Source organism: Pelodiscus sinensis, chromosome 1, assembly GCF_052426305.1.
Source record: "Pelodiscus sinensis isolate ZL-2025 chromosome 1, ASM5242630v1, whole genome shotgun sequence".
Taxonomy (NCBI): Eukaryota; Metazoa; Chordata; order Testudines; family Trionychidae; genus Pelodiscus; species Pelodiscus sinensis.
In genome coordinates, this window is record NC_143052.1 from 333,324,929 (window position 1) to 333,347,473 (window position 22,545).

At 44.9% G+C, this 22,545-nt stretch overlaps 1 long non-coding RNA gene across 1 annotated transcript; it reads right to left on the minus strand.

Annotated features, from left to right (window-relative positions):
* Nucleotides 1–310: 310 nt before the first annotated feature.
* Nucleotides 311–22,126, minus strand: LOC106731651 (uncharacterized). Its single transcript, XR_012900772.2, has 4 exons — nt 20,514–22,126; nt 14,535–14,607; nt 10,283–10,564; nt 311–3,987 (listed from the first exon to the last, which is right to left on the minus strand). It is a non-coding gene; the product is annotated as an uncharacterized LOC106731651 (long non-coding RNA).
* Between the last annotated feature and the right edge of the window lie 419 nt (nt 22,127–22,545).

Sequence of the window (22,545 nt, forward strand, 5' to 3'; positions counted from 1 at the left end):
CTTCGCCTCCCCAGGTGCGTGGGCACCTCTGGGCGCACCCTGGCGGGGGCCAGCAAACACCAGCCCATCGCAGCCCCCCATCCCGGTGCCCCAGCAGGGCAGCCTGCCCCCCCCCCCCCGGCGGGCTCACCCCTCCCCTCCAGCCCCTCGCACCCGGCGGCCACCGGCAAGGCTCCCGCGGCAGGGCTCGCTCTGCCTCTGCACTCGGGTTCCTGCAGCCGCAGCCGCGCAGCGCCCGAGCCCGGAGATGCCGCCTGGGCTGGGAGGGGAAGCGGCTCCGTGGCTGCTGCTGCTGCTGGCCGCCCCGAGCCCGACGGGTGAGTGGGGCCGACGGGGCAGAGCAGGAGCCGGCTCCGGGGCGCGCCCGGCCCGCAGCCACGCGGAGCTGCAGGCCATGTGCCGCCCGGCTGGCCGCTGGCGGAGTCGCAGGGCAGCGCTTCTCCCAGCGAGGCGCTGGCTGGCCCGGGACCCCAGAGGACCTGGGGGAGGGGGGAGGTTGGAAACCCCCTGCAGCGGGGGTAGGGCTGGCAGCAGGCACGGGCGGAGACCCGGCGAGCTGCCTGCCTCGTGGGGAAAGGACCCAGCGCTGTCCCCTGCCGGCCGGGACGAGCGGAGCAGCCTGCCCCGGCCGCAAAGAGACACCGGGCGGCGGCAGCCGGGGGCAGGGAGGGCGAGGCCGGGCTGCGGCAGCCCCACAGCCAGCAGGGACTGGAGGTGCGACGGTGGCAGCCAGTCCTGCTAGCAGGCGGACTCCAGCCGGGCCACCGGGGTCTGAACGGCTCCTAGGAAGCGGATCGCTTCCAGCCACGCTCCCCGCGAGGCTCCCGAGTTGCAAGTGGTTCTTGACGGAGGCTCCTGGCAGCTTTTTGCAGCATATGCCATTAGAAGAGTGTGAGCGAGTTATTAGCCTGGTCAAGTGATTAGCCAACAGAATGCTTGGACTGTGCGAAACAGTCATACGCGGGGAGTCATTTTGCTCGGAGCCTGCTAGATAAGAAATAATACATGAAACAATGAATTCACACTGCTGTGGCTCTTCGGGGTGAGGTTATTTGCTGATTTGACTCCTGGCCCACAGGCCTGATACAGATATTTAAAGATAGAGATATCCCTTCCTCTGTGGTTTCCACTTCATGCATCTGAAGGAATGGGTTTTACCCTCCCAAACTTATGCCCAAATAAATCTGCTAGTCTTTAAGATGTCACAAGTCTCCTCATCGTGTTTCCACAGGTCTGGATATCTCTGCCCTAGCCCCATGCAGGAGATGAATTCTGCTTTTGTGTACTGCAACTTCAGAGCTGCAACGTTAAAATTAACATGGGGGAGAGTGACATTGGTTGTTCGGGATTTTAAAAACGTGCATATGTGTTTGTGTTGGGGGAGGGCATTTGTGCGGAATGACAGAAACGGTTTATGTTTAATAATCCTAATTCAGGAATTCCAGCCTGAGTCATGCTGGTGATCCACACTGAAGTCAGAGATAAATCTCTGCGACTTCCAGGGGAGAAAGACTGTTCCCCCACTCCCTGTTTTTAAATTAATGTCTAGCTGCAGAAATGAGAAGGGGAGAGAGATGAGGCTGCTGTGCTTTGGTTGGAGGCAGCTTCCTGACGGTTTCTTAGAGCTGATCGAAATTCTTTTGGTGTAGCCCTTTTGTGTCAGAAAATGAAATGTTGTCAAAATTGAAATGTGTCCAGAGAACTCGTCAATTTCCTCAGAACTTTCAACAGGAAAAAGTCAAACAAATGGTTTATTTTATTATATTTTATTTCTTATCTGAAAACAATTGGGCATTACTGAAACAAAACTTTTTGATGGTTCTAAGCCAAATTATTTCAGAATTTTTGTTCTGCAGGAAATTTCAGCTATTGTCTTCATTTCAGAAAGAAGAAAACATATTTCAAAAGGTCAGAATTTTCTATGGGACAGCAACTCCATTTCTGATCAGCTCTACAGCTTACAGAATGAGAGCTGCCTGTAGCAGGAAAAAGACAAAGGGTAAATGTTTCAAAAAAGGTTCCTAAGTCACTTTGCCATGACTTCAGGCATTTTTGAAAATTGACTTCAACTTTATTTTCCTCAGTTTAGATTTTAACTGCGAGGAATTAGTGTGATTCTGAAGTCACATCAGTATAAGGCAATAGTATCGTAACTGAAGTCAGTTTTAGTAGACCTTTGAGAGGCACTGATTATTTTCACTGATTAGCTGAACTGGTTAGTGTGTTCCCCTTAGGGATGTGAATGGTTAACTGGTTAACCAGCGGGGGCTGATTAAACGGGATTGTACATCCCTTAGGTGGTTGTTGAAGTTGTAGTGGAAATCAACAGGGCAATGTAACTCATCTGTCCAGATGATAAAAGTATCATTGATGTATCTCAGGTACATCATTGGTTTCATGGTACTATTTTCAAAAAGTTCTTCTTCAAAGTGACCCATGAAAATGTTGGCTTGTTGTTGAGTCATCTTAGAATCCATGGCTATTGCCATGATCGGGTAAAGTGTTGTAAATGTAAAATTGTTATGGGTGAGGATTAAATGAACGAGTCTGGTGATGAGTTTGGGATGGCTCTCTGAGGGTTGTTCATTGTCTTGTAAATATTTGAGGTGGACAGCTATACTATCATTGTTGGGCATGCTGGTATGAAAGTGAAAATCCATGGACTGGAAAGGATGGTCAGAGGGAAGTTGTCAAGGTTACAGAATTTATGGAGGAAATGTGTTGTGTTCTGGAAGAAGCTGACTCTTTGGATGGGGAGTGGCTTGAGCATAGTTTCTAAGAATCCTGATAGTCCTTCAGTAAGCATGCCATTGCCAGATCTGATGGATCTTCTTTGTGTATCTTGGGAAGCATGTAAATGGTCTGTGGGGTGCATTCATGGCTTCTTGAAGTTGTTTGGGGAAAGATGTGAAGCTGCTCTTAAAGACCTGGAAATTGTGTGTGTGTGTGTGTGGGGGGGGGGTCTTCTTTGAGTTCTTGAGAATAAATGGTGTCAGAGTTTGTTGGTTGGCCTCATTCACATAGTCATCACAGTTCACTAAAACATATTGCCTCATCCAACTTTTCTCTCTAATATCCTGGGACTGACATTGCTTCAACAGCATTGCATTCCTAACCACCACCCCATCATTAAACTTTCTCTGGAATTCTCAGCAATGGAACCCTAAGGATGATGGTCTCTATACAAGAAACTGCCAGGTCACCACACTTATCTTCACAGAACCAGTAACTACTCCAAGTACACCAATAAATCTGTTATCTAGAGCTAGGCACTCAGATATCACAGAATATGCTCCAAGGAGAAAGTCTAGGATATATACATCTTAACACAAAACCACCTTCATCAAACTTTACATTCCACCAGAGAAGTAAATTGCATCATAGAATGGACCATCCAACTACCTTGAAAGAACCTGCTTTGATACAGAAATAAACCCTCCTCTGACCACACACCTCTAATTGTCTAATTGTCAACTACCATCCCACACTGGAACCCATATAAGGTATCATTACACAATTACAACCCATAGTCAATGTGGACCACATCCTAAAATAAAGATTTCCATAACTTCCTCTTCTGGCCTTCAAACAACTCCCCAACCTCTTCAAGTTCATCATCCAAAGCAAACTTCCCTCAGACCAGGACACACAAACTCAAAAATGCAAAAGATCCTGATAGCCGAACAGATGCAAAACCTGTAGACATTTCTCCACTGCTAGTATGGTCAACATCCTCCACAACACACCTTTCAAGATCCAGGGTTCCTATGCATGCCTATCACATCAGAAGGGAAAGGGAACTTTGTGAGATCCTTCTCATGAGTTGTCCATACATTTTTCCATTGGCAGCTCCAAGATCCATGTAAATCCACTGGCATTCATAGAGGGGATACTTGTGCACAGATCCTGTGTCTTCACACTGGCCACCATGGCCTCTCTGTCCTCTTCAGGTACTGACAGGGGCTTCCTGACCAGTTTCTGGATACTCTGTAAATGGAGTAAGGGGATCCTGCACATAGAAAGAAAAAAAATGGTTAAAGCAATGCCTATATAGGTTCAGCATTAACTTTCCCATAAGATTTCCACAGGTCTGATGGGGGAACAAAACCACCTCCATGGATGTCTGTTTGTTCCACCTCTTCTTGTCTCTGATCTGCCTCATCCCCAAATTTCAAAAGCTCCCCCACAGATGAGCTTCCACAAGATAAAGGTGAGCAAGAGGGAATGATGTTTTTCCATTAGTTTTGAAGCCCATTCTCTCCCTTTACTTCCCATTACTCATGGAAGCAGAAGGTACAAGATGGCTTTGGCTAAGAAGAATGAAGCTGGTCTCAGTGTTCCTTCTTACCTCACATAGCTTAGGGGAATATTGGAAGGAAATAGCCTGATGATTATCAAATGTAGCTCTAACAGTCTGAGATATTCTCATTTATATTCTAGGAAATGTATGATAATGCAGACAGGTGGATAACTCTAGTCTAATAAGAGAAATTAAATATTTAGAGTCCAGATGCCTGAAAAGTGGAACTTTTTTTGAGTCCAGTTAGCTAGGGACTCTCATTATAAGTCATTACAGCAACTCAGCCAGGCTAGCTGGAAAATAATGTAAGTATATACACACGGCAATCTGAAAAAATAGTGCCTCTCTCTCTCTCTCTCTCTCTCTCTTGTCCCCCTACCCAAGACCCTCTTGCCCCTCCCCCGGAGCCCTGGCCCAGTTGGCTGCTGCAGCCCACAGAGCCTTGACCCCCCCCCCCCCATGGAAAGCCTTTAGGGGTGCTGCAAGCTGGGGACAGTCCCCAGACCTACCCCTTTCCTGCAGAGAGCATGTAAGCTGGGGATGTGAGGGGGGCTGTTTCAGGCTGGAGCTGGCCCCCAGAGCCTTGTTCACCCTCCACAGGCTGTAAGCCTTGAGTTGGGGCACTGGAGCCTGGCCCCTGCCAGATAGGCTGCAGACCAGAGAGGCCCTTTCCTGACTCTCAGCCCTCAGGGAGGAGTTGCTGTCAGGGGAGCACAGTCTTAGCCTTCTGGGAAGAGCTGCCAGCCAGGGAGCACAGCCCTGCTCCCCTCTCCCTGGCAGGAGCCAAGCAGCACCACCCTTACTGTCATGGGCAGCCCCAGTAAGCTCCCCATACCCTCCTAGCTTCCTACCCTGAGTCCTGCACCTGTGCCCTGAGCCCCCCCAACAAACCCTATACCTTAGATCCCCACCCTCAGCTCTCACTCCTGCATCCCCACCCCCTACCCTAAACCCACACACATACATTGAACTCTGAGCCTTCAGCTCTCCACTCCTTGCCCTCATTCCAGCACCTGCCACCCCCTTCTCTGAGTCACCAACCCTCCCAGCCTTCTGCTCTGACTTCTGCACCCAACCCACTGCCCTGAGCCCTCCCACCTCCCTGATGTGGCTCCCGACTGAGAAGGACACTCTTCACATTTCCCTCACATACCAGAACCTAGGGGAGCCCAGCCCCGTGGTGAGACAGTGTGGGGCTGGAATGCCACTGCAGGCTCTCCAATGCTGGGGGTGGGGTGGGCGGGGAGGGTGAGTCTTGGGGGCCAGATCCAAGCAAGCTGAGGGCTACATCTGGCCCCCGGGCCTGAGGTTCCTTACCCCTGGTTTATTTATACCATGTGGAAGAATTTGAGAGAGCCCCTGGAATGCCTTATAGGTCAGTTGTTTGGGAGCTTCCCCTGGGAGGTGAATTAAACTAGATCCGCCCTAATGCCAGCAGTGAGTCCTGAGTGAAGAGAGCTGCATCCCTGCCTTTGAATAGTGGGGACTAGGCCCACTCCCTCCTAGGTATTTCCCATTGGCTATCCTAGAGAGTTCCTGCTTAGTGTCCTGGCTTCTGCTCGTCCTCTTTTAAGATGCCCAATTCCTCCTCATGCATTGTGTAGGGAGCCTGGAACCTACTCAAATCCCACTTGGTGGCAGGACGCAGCATTGCAATGCCTAAGGGTATGTGTACTCTGCAAATGAAAACTTGTGGCTTGCTCATGCCAGCTGAGTTGAGCTTGCAGGGTTTGGGCCATAGGTGTCGATTTCCTCCAGGCCTGAGGTGTGCTGAACCCACCTCTCTGACAACACCCCTGTGAGGTATTGTTATCCCCATTTTGCAGATGGGGCTCCGAGGTTGATTACTTGCCTAAAGTCACATAGAACTTGGTGATGGAACAGGGCTTGAAATCACATTCTGGGTCCTAAGTTAGTGCCTGAACAGCTGGGCCATCCTTCCTTTATCTGTCCCTTTGGTTTTTGGGCTATTTAACTGTGCCCACTGTATTGCCTCACAGGCTTGGAGTCCCAGTTCCGTGAGTGCCTGGGTGTGGGTTCTACACCCTCAAGGCCTGCATAATTCTTGTGGGGCAAGGCCCTTTTACTCTCATTTTACTACTGGGATAAGATTTGGGGCAGGAGTTATCTCATTACTTCTAGTTTGTGCATTTTAGATGTTGTTCCCAAGCTTTTTAACCCCCTTGTTACAAAACGTTTAATCCATCGGTGCCTTAGCATTATGACAGTCTTTGTTTAAGCCATAATATCCTTTTTTCCAGTGCCAAGAAGTGCTTAACAACTCCCATAGCTTGCCTGTCTCACACACATCCTTGTGACCTGCTGACATCTCTGTTGCCCACAGCTGTCCCCGTCTTTCAAGACAATACGTCCATTTCTGAATAGCCCAAGAGTTTTTGCAAGTCTGACACTCTCACTTGGTACAGGGATGGTTGGTTCATGTCTATTAGTATGCAGACCCTTACCCTATAAAGATTCCACTTTGTTTTTCAAGACTGACTTACGTACTGCTATTTCTGTGAGAATTACAACAGCTGCCGCTGCACCAGCTCAGAGCATTATTTAATATTTCCTTGGCCGCAGAGTCAGAAAAAAATTATACGTTTTGGAAACATAAAAGCAGAGATGAAAGTTTTCATAAAATCATGGAAGCATTAAATGTTCATAGTTATGTATTTTCTTCATTATATTGTTCATGACACAGTCATTCAAACTCAGCATAAAAGTACACTCTTTGTCATGGATATGTTCACTAGGAAGCAAAGAAAAGTGTGTGTGTGTGTTTGTATGTTTTGAAAGGAAGGGGATAATTGATTAAGTTATACATGAGGCTAACCAGAAAATGAAGTTGAAAAAATAAAGACAAAGTGGTAGCAGCTAGAGAAGAAGAGAAGGGAAAAAATAGTTTCCATATTTTTTTTTAGAATATGAAAAAGACCAACCAGCCTACAAAATTAGGCTCATATTCAGAGTTGGAATCAGCTGGGGTAGTTCCACTGAAATCAATGGATTTTACACCAGCTGTGGACTGCTCCTTGATCTTTCTTTATGCTCTTTCTTTGGCTAGAGTTGAGATGTTTATCAAAACCTAAGAAAGCACTTTGGGTGAGTTGTGTCCTCTGCTGCCGCAGGGGCAGAGTTATTTCCATTACTTCACTCATTAATAGATATAAATGCCATATGTACCACTTCCTGCAATAAGATCCAGTATGAAGCTGTATAGAGACCTTATAACAGTGAAGGCTTTTTCTTGACAAACAACTTGTAGTTTTTTTCCCTCTGTCCTCTGGGAACTAATTTCAACTTTTAATAGCCCGAAAAGTTGCCAATACAAGAGTAGGCAGAGAAAAAGGATTGAATTCATAAAATTTGAAAGGAACAGCCTTAAAATATTTCCCCCAATTTATTAAAAAGTAAACTGAACAGTGGAGATTAATTTATAAATAAGAAGTTTTTAAACTGAATTGTATCACTTTGAAATGTGCCGAGGGGCTCTTGTGAGCGTGTTTAATTTATGTGATTTATGAACTCTGTTAAGGAGAATGTTAAATTATAGATGGGTTGAGACTTTAAAAGCTGGCTATGGCAATTTAGAGACAAAAATTTTCTAAAGTGCCTAAGTGATTTAGGTAACTAAGTTCAATTTAAAGAGTGATACAGACAGACTCCTAGGACCTTCACTGACTTCCAATGAGATTTAGGTTTCTAAGTGCTTAAGGACCAGATTTTAAAAAGTATTTATGTACTTACGTATCATCAGACTTTATAAGCCCTATTCCTAGTGTGCCTGAGGCAGTGCTCTGCCACCACCAGAAGGTAGTCTGAGTGATGAAGCTGACGTAGGAACAGAGCTAGGTTGAAAAGGATTTGAGGTGAAGGGACAGCCCAAAAAATGCAAATTGTCTAAGGGCTGAAAAAAAGACTGTTTTAAATTTCCCTGCTGCTGGGAAGCAGCTGCTGGTACAAAGGCAGGTGGGCTTTTCAGAAAGGAGATTATGCATGTGGGAAAGGGGGCCTTTGAGCCTTTTGGCAAACATGGAAATGAGTTCACCTGGGCAAAGGGAGTGGAGCTGCTCAGAGGGAGGTAGGATCACAACAGGGCTCTGGACTGACAGAGCATTGGGGGATTTGAGGCTAAGGTGGCTCTGCTCTTGATTCTGTAGCTTCCCCTTTTCTTAGTACAGTAAACTTCCGATAACACGGCACCTTTAGGACCCAGGGGGTGCCGGATTATCAGATATGCAGGAGTACTGGAAGGGGGGCTATGAGGAGTCGGGGGTAGGAGGTCTGCAGGGAATTGCGCAGCATGGGAGAGGGCAATGCTGCGGGTCCAACCCGGCATCACCCCATCTGCTCTGCCCCCAGCTTCCCCAAGTTCTCCGCTGGTCAGTTTCCCCCTAAACATGTTGAGTACAAAGGTTAGTATAATTTTTAGAAGGATCCCACTAAAACAAAACATCTGTCACACAACTACTTCTGTCTCCTAGTCATTTACAACCACACTCACCCATAGAGTCCATGAAAACAGACCTTGCAAGGCACACCTAATCCAGTAGGATATACTGCCTGAATACAAATCTGTAATCTTTTCATCATTATTACCTGCCTCTAATATAGAAAATGGGAGATCATCCTTTCTGTTTGAAGCAACCTGTTAACTTGAGTTTTATAGCCTGTCACAAGCTCCAGAGTTGCATCTGCAGTTTTGTATTCCTGTTCTGTGCAACAGGACATCTGTTTTATGCACTACAACTAGAAGAAATCTATCCTCTCTCTCTCTCTCTGTCTCTCTTTCTGGCACCAGCTGGTTTTACTTTTTATGCCTGTTTTACAACGTACCTGAGCAATCAAGTTGTTTGCTTCTTTCTGTATCATCAAAGTTTTTTGAGATTGTCAAATGCATTTATGCACCTAAAGATGTGAGGAGGTTTTCAAAAGCTCTTAAAACGCAGATTTATAAAAGGATTTAAGTACCTAATTCCCACTTTTAACACCTCATCCAAAATGCAGGCACATTGAAATGTTCAAACATTCTACTCAGCTGCCGTCTGACTCAGGCGCTTACAATCCCTTGTCACCTACATTTTTATTGTAAAAGTCCCCTTGATGTGCACAAGCCAACCTCTGGCAGCCAATGTCATGCCTAACCTGAATACCAGGTGAGGACAGACATTCCACCATGATCACAAAAAGCCCTGTGTAGCTCTGGGCCTAAGCACTTAACTCCCATTGAAATCCCAAGAAGGAGCCTTTTTGCATTAGGATGTGCCATGAAAGTGACAGTCATATGAGAGAGACCTGGTAAGAATCACCATTAGGTCATCCACTACATCCCATACAGACCAATGCAGAATTGTTCCCAACAATGTATTGTCCAGAGTTATGTATAGCTTGTTTTCAAGGATCAAAAAGGTTGGGATTTCTACTGCTTCCCTCGTGAGGCTATCACACAGTCTACCCCAGGTCAGCATTAGTAATTTTTTCCTGTAATTCAGCCTAAATGTTCCTGCACTTAATTTCATCCTGTTACTCACAGTCACATCTCTCATGGGACATCTTGAACAATTCCTCTCCTTTCTTGGTATTTAAATCCTTCACATTCTTGCATGGTGGTTATATTTAATAATTATACTAAACAATACATATTTTTTCATAAATCTTTCCACATAACTCATTGCCTTTACGCCTTTATTAACTGTTGTTTTTCTCTGAATTTCTGTCAATTCATTAATGTTTTTTGATGGGGAGGTACCTAGGGCCTGAGAGCTGTATGTATAGGTCAGTATAACAACCCTCATTGTCAAAACTTCATATGCATTTACATGAAAACTGATGGCCATTTCATTTGTCATTTAATCTGACATGGTTTTAGCTTTGTAGAAAATAAAAACATACACATACTCTGTGCACAGAGTCAAATCAATACAATAAAAGTTCTCAAAGAAATATGCCAACATTGGACAAGCCTACTCACAAACCTACCCATATTCAATCTTCCTTTCTCCTTCCAGCTGGGGGTGGTTATGGTCTTCCCTGTGTACATTATGGCTTCTTTCTTTCTTTCTTTCTTTCTTTCTTTCTTTCTTTCTTTCTTTCTTTCTTTCTTTCTTTCTTTCTTTCTTTCTTTCTTTCTTTCTTTCTTTCTTTCTTATCCATCTGAGGATGAACACCTATGATAAGTCAGGCTGAAACCAAATTGGCAGGGTCAGCTGGTCCTTCAGAGTCCAGAAGGCTCTGTCACATGTCTCCAGGCACTGCACCTTCCTGGTGATAAAAGAGAAACTGTAAGTGTGAGGCCACATGGTGACTTTCTCAGTTGGCTTAGTGGCCATTCTGGTCTGCGCAGTGATATTAGGGCAGGACTGGCAATGGTATGGAGAACTTCTATAGCAGCAGAACAAAGGTGCCCTGGGTGAGACCAATCCAGAGCTAAAAAGAAGGAGGCTCATGGGATAAGGCAGAAGGCTCAGGTGAGGGACCCTTAAGTCGGCCAGGAATGCCAAGGAAAAATGGGCTATATATTAGTTCAAGGTTGCCTGGAGAACTGAGCCTCTGCTGGTTACCCAAAGATGGGGACTTTGTATGGGAACAGAAAGAGGGTCAGAAACTGAGTTGGGCCTGGGAATAGGTAACCATTCTCAGTGGGGAGGAGGATGAACCCCAGTGATTCCACTTAAGCTCTGGAATGAGCAATTCTACTGGGTAGTCAGAGACCTCTGAACCCAGGAGGTAGAGAATCAGCTACTGGCTCTCCACATAGCCCAGTCAATGCTATGCACAGGACATTTGGGAAGGGAAAAGAATTAGGGGTGTCTCTGACATCCCTTTGGGCTTTCCAGATAGCATTTGGAGCATGAGGCACAGAAGTCACAGACCTCAGGTTCTTCTGCATAAAGAGGTCTGTGACTTCTGTGCCTCATGCTCCAAATGCTATCTGGAAAGCCCAAAGGGATGTCAGAGACCCCCCTAATTCTTCTCCCAGTGGTGAGCATACCCTTTCAATGAATAGGGATGGATCTAATGTGTCCCCTTAGAAGAACATGAGATCATACTGTCATATTTTAGTGACAGTCGACGGTGCCACACAGTACCCCAAGGCTATGCTGCTATTCTTGACAACCATGCATGCCACAATGGATGAATTTGAGAACTTTGTGAGGATCTGTACACCAAAGAAATATTGATGAATTTGTGGGGTCTCATCTAAACTAATCATAAAATCATAGAATACTAGGACTGGAAGAGACCTTGAGAGGTCATCGAGTCCAGTCCCCTGTCCTAATGGCAGGACCCAGTACTGTCTAGACCATCCCTGATAGACATTTATCTAACCTACTCTTAAATATCTCCAGAGATGGAGATTCCACAACCTCCCTGGGCAATTTATTCCAGTGTTTAACCACTCTGACAGTTAGGAACTTCTTCCTAATGTCGAACCTACACCTCTCTTACTGCAGTTTAAGCCCATTGCTCCTTGTTCTATCCTCAGAGGCCAGGAAGGACAATTTTTCTCCCTCCTCCTTGTGACACCCTTTTAATGCAGGGGCTGTGTGAGTTGCCAAGGAAGATGTGGGCAATGGGTCCATGAGGAACTCCAAACTATGCTGACCATATGTGTTGTCAAGGAGTCCTGAATGAAGGAGAGCCATTGTATCTGTGCCAAAAGCTAATGGCACAACCTAGTTCTGCATAGACTTAAGAAAGGTCAATATTATATCCTGTTTTGATGTCTACCCTATGTCCTGGGTAGACCAGCCATTAGACTCAGGGGTTCATGAATATTATGAAAGGTTACCAGTAATGCCCCAGACAAGGATGTCCTGAGAGGAGACAGCCTTCCTGATGTCTCTGTCAATTTGTGATGATGCTCCTTCAGCCTACACAGAGTGGCAGTGACCTTTCAGTGACTAACAAACCAGGTGCTGCAACCCAGTGACCAGTATGGGGCCCACACTGATGACATAGTCATCTACAGAAGCAACTAGGAGGACCACATGCAACATATTCCCATGGTTGTTCATCTCCTTGAGAAGGCAGAGCCTATGGTAAACTCAGCGAATTGCCACTTGGAGCACAGAAAAGTGACCTACCTTGGGTACACTATGACTACACCCCCTTGTGGACAAAGTCCAGGCACTGACCAGTATTCCAGCCTCTGCAACCAAGAAACAAGTGCAGCACTTTCTCAGGTTGGTTGGCTATCAGAGGTGGCTTGAGCCTGCATTTGCCATGATAGCTGCAAATATGTAGGATTACATATTCACTGGAGGTAAATCAGGGCCCCTGCCATGTCAGAAGACTGCACCAAGCTCATCCGTACATCTCTCACTCAAGCACTATTGACTCATATTGACAGCAGCATTTTGGCTGGGCTCTATTTCCAGGCATTATTGCCTGCTGTACATGCCTGCAGTCAACAAAGAGGCACTCCTGCCTAAAATGCCCCTCCCGCCCACACTTGAAGCAATTGCCTTTTGGTGTGACTGGCATCTGGCTCATCCCCAGGGCTTTGGGTCCCTACATATATTTCCCAGTTTGGAGACCTCAGTTTCTCTTCTGTTCCATCTCAGTGATTCAGTCTTCCTGATGGGCTGTGTCACTTCCCCAAGGTAGAACAGGTCTATCAATTCTCAACCTTCCCTTCTAGCCTGGTCCTTGCCCCGGCTTGGCTTTCTGGGTCCCCTGACCTCAGCCAATGATGGAGATTCTACAACCTCCCTAGGCAATGTATTCCAGTGCTCCGCCACCCTGACAGGAAATTTTTCCTAATGTCCAACTTAACCTTCTCTTGCTGAAATTTAAGCCCATTGCTTCTTGTCCTGTTCTCAGAGGTTAAGGGGAATAATTTTGCTCCTTCCTCCTTGTAACAACCTTTTAGATACTTGAAGACTGTTATCATATTCCCCCTTAGTCTTCTGTTCTTCAGACTAAATAAACCCATTTTTCTAATCTTTCCTCATAAGTCATGTTTTCTAGACTGTTAATGACTTCTGTGACTCTCCTCTGGACTTTCTCCAACTTGTCCACATTTTTTTTCTGAAATGTGGCTGTATTAGCATAAAGTAGAGTGGATGAATTTCTTCTCATGTCTTGCTTATAACACCCCTGCTAATAAATCCCAGAGTTATATTTGCTTTTTTTGCAATGGTGTTACATTGTTGACTCATGTTTAGCTTGTGACCCCCCCTATAACTCCTGGATCCCTTTCCATAGTAATCCTTCCTGGGCAGTCATTTCCCATTTTGTACATATGCAACTGATTGTTCCTTCCTAAATGCAGTACTTTGTATTTAGCCTTATTGAGTTTCATCCTATATCCTTCAGCCATTTTTCCAAGTTTGTCCAGATTATTTTGAATTGTAATCCTCCCCTCCAAAGCACTTGCAATCCTTCTCAGTTTGGTATCCACAAACTTTACAAGTGTACTCTCTATGCTATTATCTAAATCACTTATGAAGATACTGAACAGAACTGGACCCAGGACTGATCCCCATGGGAACAACTCAATATGCCCATCCAGCTTGATTTGAACCACTGGTGGCTACTCTACTCTCTATGAATAGAATTGTTTTCCAACCAGTTAGGCACCCATCTTATAGTAGCTCCATCTAGGATGTATTTCCGTAGTTTGTTTATATGAGGATCATGTGTGATGGAATCTAAAATCTTTCTAAAGTGGAGATACACCACATCTATCTGTTCTGTCCTATCCAGAAGGCTTATTACTCTCTCAGCAAAAGCTATCTAGTTGGTTTAACAAGATTTCTTGACAAATCCATACTGACTGTAACCTATTACTTATTATCTTCTAGGTACTTGAAAATTAATTATTTGCTAAATTATATTTCTGGGTATTGAAGTTAAGTTCTCTGATCTACAATTACCCAGGTTGTCCATATTCCCCTTAATATATATGGGTACTATATTTGCCCTTTTTCAGTCCTCTGGAATCTCTCTGGTCTTCCCCGACTTTTGAAGAGTACTCAAAAATCTAGTCTTTTTAATTTATTTTGTTAGCCAAAAGCAGAATCATGAACTTTCACGGACAAATCTGATGAAGTGCGGTTTGTCCGCAAATGCTCATGATTCTATCTGTTTTGGTTAGTGTCTAAGGTGCCACAGAACTACTCATTTTTAAAGTTACATACTAATGCAGCTACCCTTCTGAGATTTTTTGTCAGCCGTGTTATTGGTAGCACAGGTACAAAGTTTTATTTCACATTACTAGCCTTACCTTGAGAGTATCCCTAGGGAATGTCTGTTCTCTGATGTTTCCACTGTGTCTCTGATTAGGAAGTTTGCTAAGCCTGTGGAGTAGAGAGTTTCTGATAAGAAATGCATGAAACAGAACTACTTCTGACCCCAAAGAGATGTGACATAACACCCGTAGTTTCATCATTCCTGCAGGTATCACTTCTTGTAACAAAAATCACTCCTCCAAGTCATTGCTAAAAAATTCACTCTGAATCCAGGAGCATTCAACATTCAAAGGATTTTGAATTCAGTTTGTATATCAGAAACCCTAATGCCATCACTAATAGTGTTTGTCTCTCTCAGTGCCCCAAGATGTAACTCTGCTAGAACTTGTTTGGACAACTATTAGGCAATTGTACAAGTACCCAGTGCCAACACTGTAATAACCTCAAATGATCACAACACAGAAACTCTTAATCTCATTAATAAAGCTAAGTTGCTCAGGGCTATGGGCAACCTGAATAGCATTAGTGTGCTCTGGTACAAAATCCTCTTCTATCTGCCTCTCAGGGATTGTGTGTGTGTGTGTGTGTATATATATATATTGAGAGAGAGGGGCCTGGAGGAAGGATGCATTTTTATACATTGCAAGGCTCGTTTCCTAACTGTCTTCCCTATGAACTGCAAATCTTGCTGGTGAGGAGGCATCTATTAATTTTAAATTTCAAATTTCAACCTTCCTTCTGATGGCAAGGAAGTTTATGGTAATACATAGTCATGCTTAGTGAAGCGAGAAACACAGAAACTCTGTTTTCTCTGAGATCACTAGGCAATATCTGGTTTGCCAGGCTGTCTAGTAGGTTCTCAACTGGGGGCCAGTGGCCCTGCAGGGGTCCATCAAGGACCAGACTTTGGCCCCTGGTATCAAGATTTCAGCTCAATCTTCAGTTCTGTGCAGTGGGGCTTGGGTTTTACCCCAGGAGGTAACCCTGGTTGAGGGTCCACTAGTTCATCTGTTGAAGTTTAGCAGTCTCTGGGCAAAAAAAAAAAAAAAAAAACTGGAATAGCTGAGTGAGTTATTCGGGGTTGAGGCCGATGGTGAAATCCTAGCTTCGTCAAAGACAATGAGAATTGTGTCATTAACTTCACTAGGGCCAGGATTTCACCCTGTATCTGTACAGCACCTGACACAATGGGGCCACAATCCTCACTGCGGTCTCTGGCAAGGTTCCCTCTAAGCTGCGTGATAGCACAGCTCATAGCTGGGCTGTAGCTGAGGGAAAAATGCCCCTCTCCCAGACAGGCAGCTCTGAACCCCTGGGCAGGGCTCATTAAGTAGCTGCAGGCTGTGCTGCCACGCAGCTTAGAGAGAACCTTGGTCTCTGGGCTCTGCTGTAATAATAATGATAATAACCAGCAACAAATTGTAATTAGTGCAACACTCAGGTAACAGAGTAGTGTGTCATAGCATGTGCCGAGGGTTAGGAATCTCACCATCTAGAGTTCTAGAAGTCTGAACTGGAAAGGACCTAACAGGTGAGAATACATTTTTGGTGCTTAAATAATTAATAATTAATTATAATGAATATTATTTTATTAAAAATAAATGATCTGTGACTAGCACAGGATTACTCCCAGGCATGCAGGGCATAAACGACTTGCTAAATAAAGGATTGAATTTAAGATGTTATTATTAATACTTAAAAATCTTGCAACAATCAGAATCCTTAGTACTAATTGGACTTATTCTAAGGCAAGGTTTCTCCGATCAAAACCTGTCCATGCCTCAGAATCCTTTCTTTTTTCAGTATCCCAAAAATGCAGAGCTATCCTGGTTCACATCTCTGGCTTCATCTGAGCAGTCAGGTTTCAAATGCTGAATTTAGTTCTGAGGAAATATTTGAAAGCTGTAGGCAGCTCTTTTGTGTTGCTTTTATCTCGAAAGCAAAGGAAAATAAAAATCAATATCTGTAGTGTTTCATAAGCTAATAATTCTGAAGTTAAAAAGCACTCATGTCCAAGTTCTCTTTTTCTTTCAGACATTCATTTTTCATTCTCTTTAGTGTCTTTGCTACTAACGTAAAACATTGACTGATTGTTATTGTACTGAGTAGACAATTCCAGTTGACAAGACAGAACCAAAGGGTGCAGTGGCTCTTTTGTACTGTGGCTCTGATGTAAGGTCAGGATGGAGAGTCTGTGTGCACAGTCTCAAACGAGTCAAAAAGATTTTTGATAATGCCCCTGTCTACATGGTGTAGACTTAGTGCCTGTCTGCACTTCTGGTTTAATGTGATGAGCCATGGGCTTTTCTTCATCCCCCTTTCATCCATGGGGGCAGGGGGAGGAGAATTGAAACTGAGCTACTGTGACCACCTGGGGTGTGTGGGAAAGAACATGTGTTGACCTAGGAACCTGCCCCTCTTCCTACCCATGCTGGGGAGTGGACATAGCAATGATGCAGCGACCTGCTTTCATCCTCCACCATCATTCCCACAATCTCTGGCTCTTGTATCTTAAGGAGCAGGTCTGGGCCCAGAAATCACACTCAGCCACCCCAGCTGGTCATGTTCACAGTGGATACTGATCTGAAAAGGGAGCAGGTCAGCACAGTGTAGGCTGACTGAGCAGGAGAGCAGTTGTGTGGTGCAGGCTCTTGCCTATCTGACTGGGCCCAGGCCCCACCATCAAGCCAACACAGGCCCTTTAGCTGAGGAGGATGGTAGCAAAGAGCCCCAACTGAGAGAGGAAGACCCTACAAACCACAGTCAGAGGGGACTCCAGGGGGAACTTGGAAACAAACCAGTGGCACCAGTAGGGGAATGGAAGCTGGTGTAGGAAGATGCCCAGGGAGCAGCTATAGAAGTGCTCACTCCCTAGGCCACATATTTTAAATTATTGTGTTACTGTGCCCTGGGTTGGGACCTAGTAGAGCAGGGAGGGCCATGCTTAAGTGCCAACTGCTGGCACCTTGTTTATTAGCCAATTATATATATATATATATATATGAAAGCAAACAGGAAGGAACTTGACTAAGGCCACACAGGGAAGGAAGGGACCCCTGGAGGTCATCTAGTTCAACCACCTACTCAAAGCAGGTCCTACCCCAACTAAATCATCCCAGCCAGGGCTTTGTCAAGCTGGGACTTGAAAACCACTAATGATGGAAATTCTACCACCTCCCTAAGCAACCCATTCCAGTGCTTCACCATCTTCCTAATAAAATAGTTTTTCCTCATATCCACCTTACACCTCTCCCACTGCAACTTGACATCATTGTTCCTTGTTCTGTCATCTGCCGCCACTGATAGCCTGACTCCATCCTCTCTGGAGCTTCTTTTCAGGTAGCTGAAGGTTGATATCAAATCCCCCCCTCACTTTTCTTTTCTGGGGCATGTCTACACTGAGGAGTTATTTGGAAATTACTCCCCTTATTTCGAAATAGCAAGACAAGCATCCACACTAATAAGCCGGTTATTTCGAAATAATAACTCCTGCATGTGAAGAGGAATAAACTTATTTTGAAATAGTTATTTTGGGAGTTATTATTTAAAAATAACCTGGTAGTGTAGACATATCCCTGCAGACTAAATAAGCCCAGTTCTCTCAGCCTCGCCTCATAAGTCATGTGTTTCAGCCCCCTAATAATTTTTGCTGCGCAATCCTCCTAGTTGTGTAGGTCACTCTGGACCCTATCCCTACCCTCCAGGATATATACCTTTTTCACCATCTTTTTGTCCTCCATGCACTTGCTGGGGGTGCAAACCATTCCATCATCCAGAACATTAATGAAGAGATTGAACAAAACTGGCCCCGGGACCAATCCCCAGGGCACTCGGCTTGATCCCAGATGCCAACCAGACATCAAACCATGGATTACTTCCTGTTGAGCCTGACAATCTAGCCATCTTTCTATCCACTTTATAGTCCATTCATCCAACCCATATGTTTTTAACTTACTGGCAAGAATACTGTGGGGCTGTGTCTACACTGGCATCCCTTCCGGAAAAGGGATGCTAATGTAGCACTTTGGAATAGGCAAATCCGCGGGGGATTTAAATATCCCCCACGGTATTTGCATTAACATGGCTGCCGCTTTTTTCCGGCTTGGAGATAAGCCGGAGAAAAGCGCCAGTCTAGACGTTTTTCTCCGGAAAACAAAGCCTTTTCCGGAGGATCTCTTATTCCTACTTGAAAGGCTTTATTTTCCGGAGAATTACGTCTAGACTTCCCTAATGCTTATACCACTCAGAGGCAGTCTTTGTAGATCTATCATATTTCTCCTTCTCATTTATCCAGTATTTATATCGGTTCATTTTTTCTTGAGGCAGTGAAGCCCGTTAGCTTTTACCCCATCTCTTAATTCTCCAGTTGGCAGATACTCTCCTGCCTGGTATTAATGTGCTGGTGACTGGATCCAGTGTCTATTAAAATCAGTGGAGACTCCCACTGACTTTAGGTGCCTGAGCCAAAGCCCACTGGAGGTAAAAACAGTCAAGGCTATGTCTAGACTGGCCCCTTCTTCGGAAGAGGCATGCTAATTGCGAACTTTGGAATAGGGAAATCCGCGGGGGATTTAAATATCCCCCGCGGGATTTAAATAAACATGGCCGCCGCTTTTTTTCCGGCTTGGGTAAAAGCCGGAAAAGAGTGTCCAGACTGGCGCGATCCTCCAGAATAAAGCCCTATTCCGGAGGATCTCTTATTCCTACTTTATTCCGGAGGATCGCGCCAGTCTAGACGCTCTTTTCCGGCTTTTCCCCAAGCCGGAAAAAAAGCGGCGGCCATGTTTATTTAAATCCCGTGGGGGATATTTAAATCCCCCACGGATTTCCCTATTCCAAAGTTCCAAATTAGCATGCCTCTTCCGGAGAAGGGGCCAGTGTAGACGTAGCCATGGGCTAAGGGATTATTTTAGCAAGCAGTGTGAGAAAGGTGAAAACAAGCAGAAAGCAGCACTGCACAAGAAAAGCCATAGTGAGCATGGCTTTGGGAGGTAGATGAGACAGCAATTCTTACAGGCACAATATTAGCTAGAAAGCCAAACCTGGCTTTCTGACAAGGAAACTGGCTATTGTGCTTCCACTGTGTTCAGAAAAAACAGGACTCCGTGTACATTCTTTGTAAATAAGCAGGATTACACCAAAGAAATACCTGATTTGTACCCTATTTTCTCTTCCTAATGGAAACAATCCAGCCTATCCAAATATTGGCTAACCTCTTGAGCCAAAAGTGGCAACAGACACTGTGGGGTAAAAATTAATTTTCTCAAACTGAAATTATTATATTTGAAAGTGAGACACCACCTTCAATAAATATCAGGCAAAATTCCCTGTACTGGATGCTTGCATCTACCAGTGCTGACCTTCCTTGTTTTTCCTTTTCCTCCTGATTACCTTGATCAACATAAACGCTTTTGAAATCATTGAACCAATGGCATTTTGAACTAACAAAATTGACTGATCTAAGAAGCTGTGTTGAACTGTGTTTCTGATCTATACAATTACAGACAAAGAATCCACATGTTCTTGTCCCATTTTCAAAGATCATTAGCAAATGGCTTGTCTGGTACATTAAATGAGTGCAGACACAAAGCCTGTTGTATCTTGGAGTATACAATTATTTTTTTCTCTCCCCCAGTCTGGCTTCTAAAAAGAGCACAGTTATCTAGTCCAGTGAATTTTGGACACTGCTTTCTGCCATTGCTGATTATTTAAGGTTATTTCTTGGGGCCCACCAACATTTTCTATACCCAAGAGGGAGCATCTGTTAATTCAATCAGTGACTCAGAGCTTAAACAGAGCCACTGATTGCTTCTCTTCAAGGCATCTGCAGCATCACAGTGACTTTTCCTCTAGTAGCTGGGTCTGAATTGAGTGTACTTTGTTACTGCTTGCAAGAGCTTTAAGGCCCCGGGTCTGAATTCTGATGTTGGTTCTCATGCAAACAGTGGGGCTTTTCACTTGCCCACAAAGTCTGGAAATACACACATGTTGTAGCACAGGGCTGCTCAACATACCTTCAAGCCATCAGAATAAGGTGCATGTGTCTCCAAGCTGAATTCCCCCTTGGAGCTGTCAGGCTATTTGGACGCTCCACTGTCTTGTACTTTATGTGGGCAGAGAGAGAGAGAGTAAAATGTTACATTCTGGCAATGAGGGCCCACATTATAAGTCCAGGGTACAGTTTCTCTCCTGTAGAAAATCCTCTCCATCAGTATCATTAAAATGCTAGATCCAGGATCTTCAAGAAGTCTTCTCCCAGAAGGAAGAGACATCTTATGAAATAAGAGGACAATTTACAAACTTCAGTCAACATCAGACCCCACTACCCAGATCTGGAAATGACATTTTGACCCAGCAGCCTAAGAACCCAGGCTGGAGCAAGGTCCAGCTACAGTTGACCTCAAAGTTCTGATCTTCCTACCCCCCTCTCTCACTCTCTTCCCTGCAGGTATTATACTTTGACCCCATTTCTTCCTGAGCATTTCCGTTCCCTGGCAATGAATACCATAGCCTGTACTATGAAAAATTGGAATACACAATGGCTACATTAAAATTTGAGGCAGAATAGCTTAATAAGAAAAGTAAATATTACAGAGAAACAGCAAACTTGAACAATCATCCGTGTTCTCTCTGTACTGGGAGAATGGCCTGGTATACTTTCTGCATCTGTTTGATAAGGATCAGCAGTATATTCGCATATCATTTATTCCAATGAAAAAGGGGTTTTTGTGCACCAGCAGCTTATCAGAATGACAGGGCTACTAGAATTATTGCATTCACAATCACCACAGCCATGCTGTGCATAGATTTCTGCAGTCTACAAGGTGTATAAGCAAACAGATGGGTTAGGTGAAAAATGACCAGATAACCAGTTACTAGTAAGGATGCTGGAAAGCTGTATTAAAAATAAAGGAACCCTAAATGAATCTTGACAAGGGCACAATTAGCTTTTGTTGGAGCTTCTTAATTGCAGCTTCATTGGACAATACTTTTTGAAAACTTTGCCTTTCTCAGTGCAAATGAATGGCAGGGCCAGATTCTACCACTCCTGGCTCCCACTGAGTATTGTTATTTCTTTGTATTGAAGTAGAATCTGTAGATCCTGTCATAACTCATACGTTTTGATTCTCAGACCCATAAGAGCAGGCACGCTTCAATTCTCCATCTGGCATCCTGCTGACAATATCTTATCTGGGATGCATGATGCTCAGCCTACTGTAGAGCTCCACCCTGAATCCTGATTGATGGCATCCTAGAGCTGCTGATTGGCCCGCTGGCCCTACTTAAGCAGCAGCAGGACGGAAGCTCTCTGAATAACAGGGCTTCTTCCCTGTGTCATCTGGTTCCTGTCCATCTCCTGCCTCTTACCCCATAGTATCCTGATTCAGGTTCCTGACTTGTAGTTCTGATCTCCAGTTTGATCCCTACCTCAGATGCCTCTGGGGTGCTGGCCCCACTGACTCTTGACTGCAGACTCTGGTTCTGGGAGCCCATGGCCAACCATGGCAGGTTTCAATTAGAGAAAAGTCTTGTACATTTATAATTGAGATTGTTCCTTACCCAAAGAGCTTACAATTTAAACATGCGAGGAGAGACAAAAGGTGGAGACAAATGAAGGGGGGTGGGAGGGAGGGTTTTACTATCTTTTAATCAGACTTAGCTCAATATTGCAGTTTGCAATATGACTCCAAAGAAGTTGTCTAACTTGCTTCTGCTTTGTCCCATTTAGAACAGCACACGGAGCTGCCTCCCTTCTCGGCAACTGGAGGACTCCACTCAGTTTTGGAGGACACTGTGTCACCGGCGTTCAGTGCCACTGTTATGATCATTGTAACTGTTATCCTATCGGGGAGCGCTTATTTATGTTTCCTGAAATACATCTGCTCTGGATGCTGCCAATCCACACAAGTGGAACCCATCAGAAGAGTGGATCCTAGCAGATCCGAAGAACAAGTGTAATCTGCCCTGAAACACTGAGCCCATCACCATTTTGATGGGCCCCTATATGAGATCTCCTGGAGGACAAAGGCAAGGGCAGCTGTATCT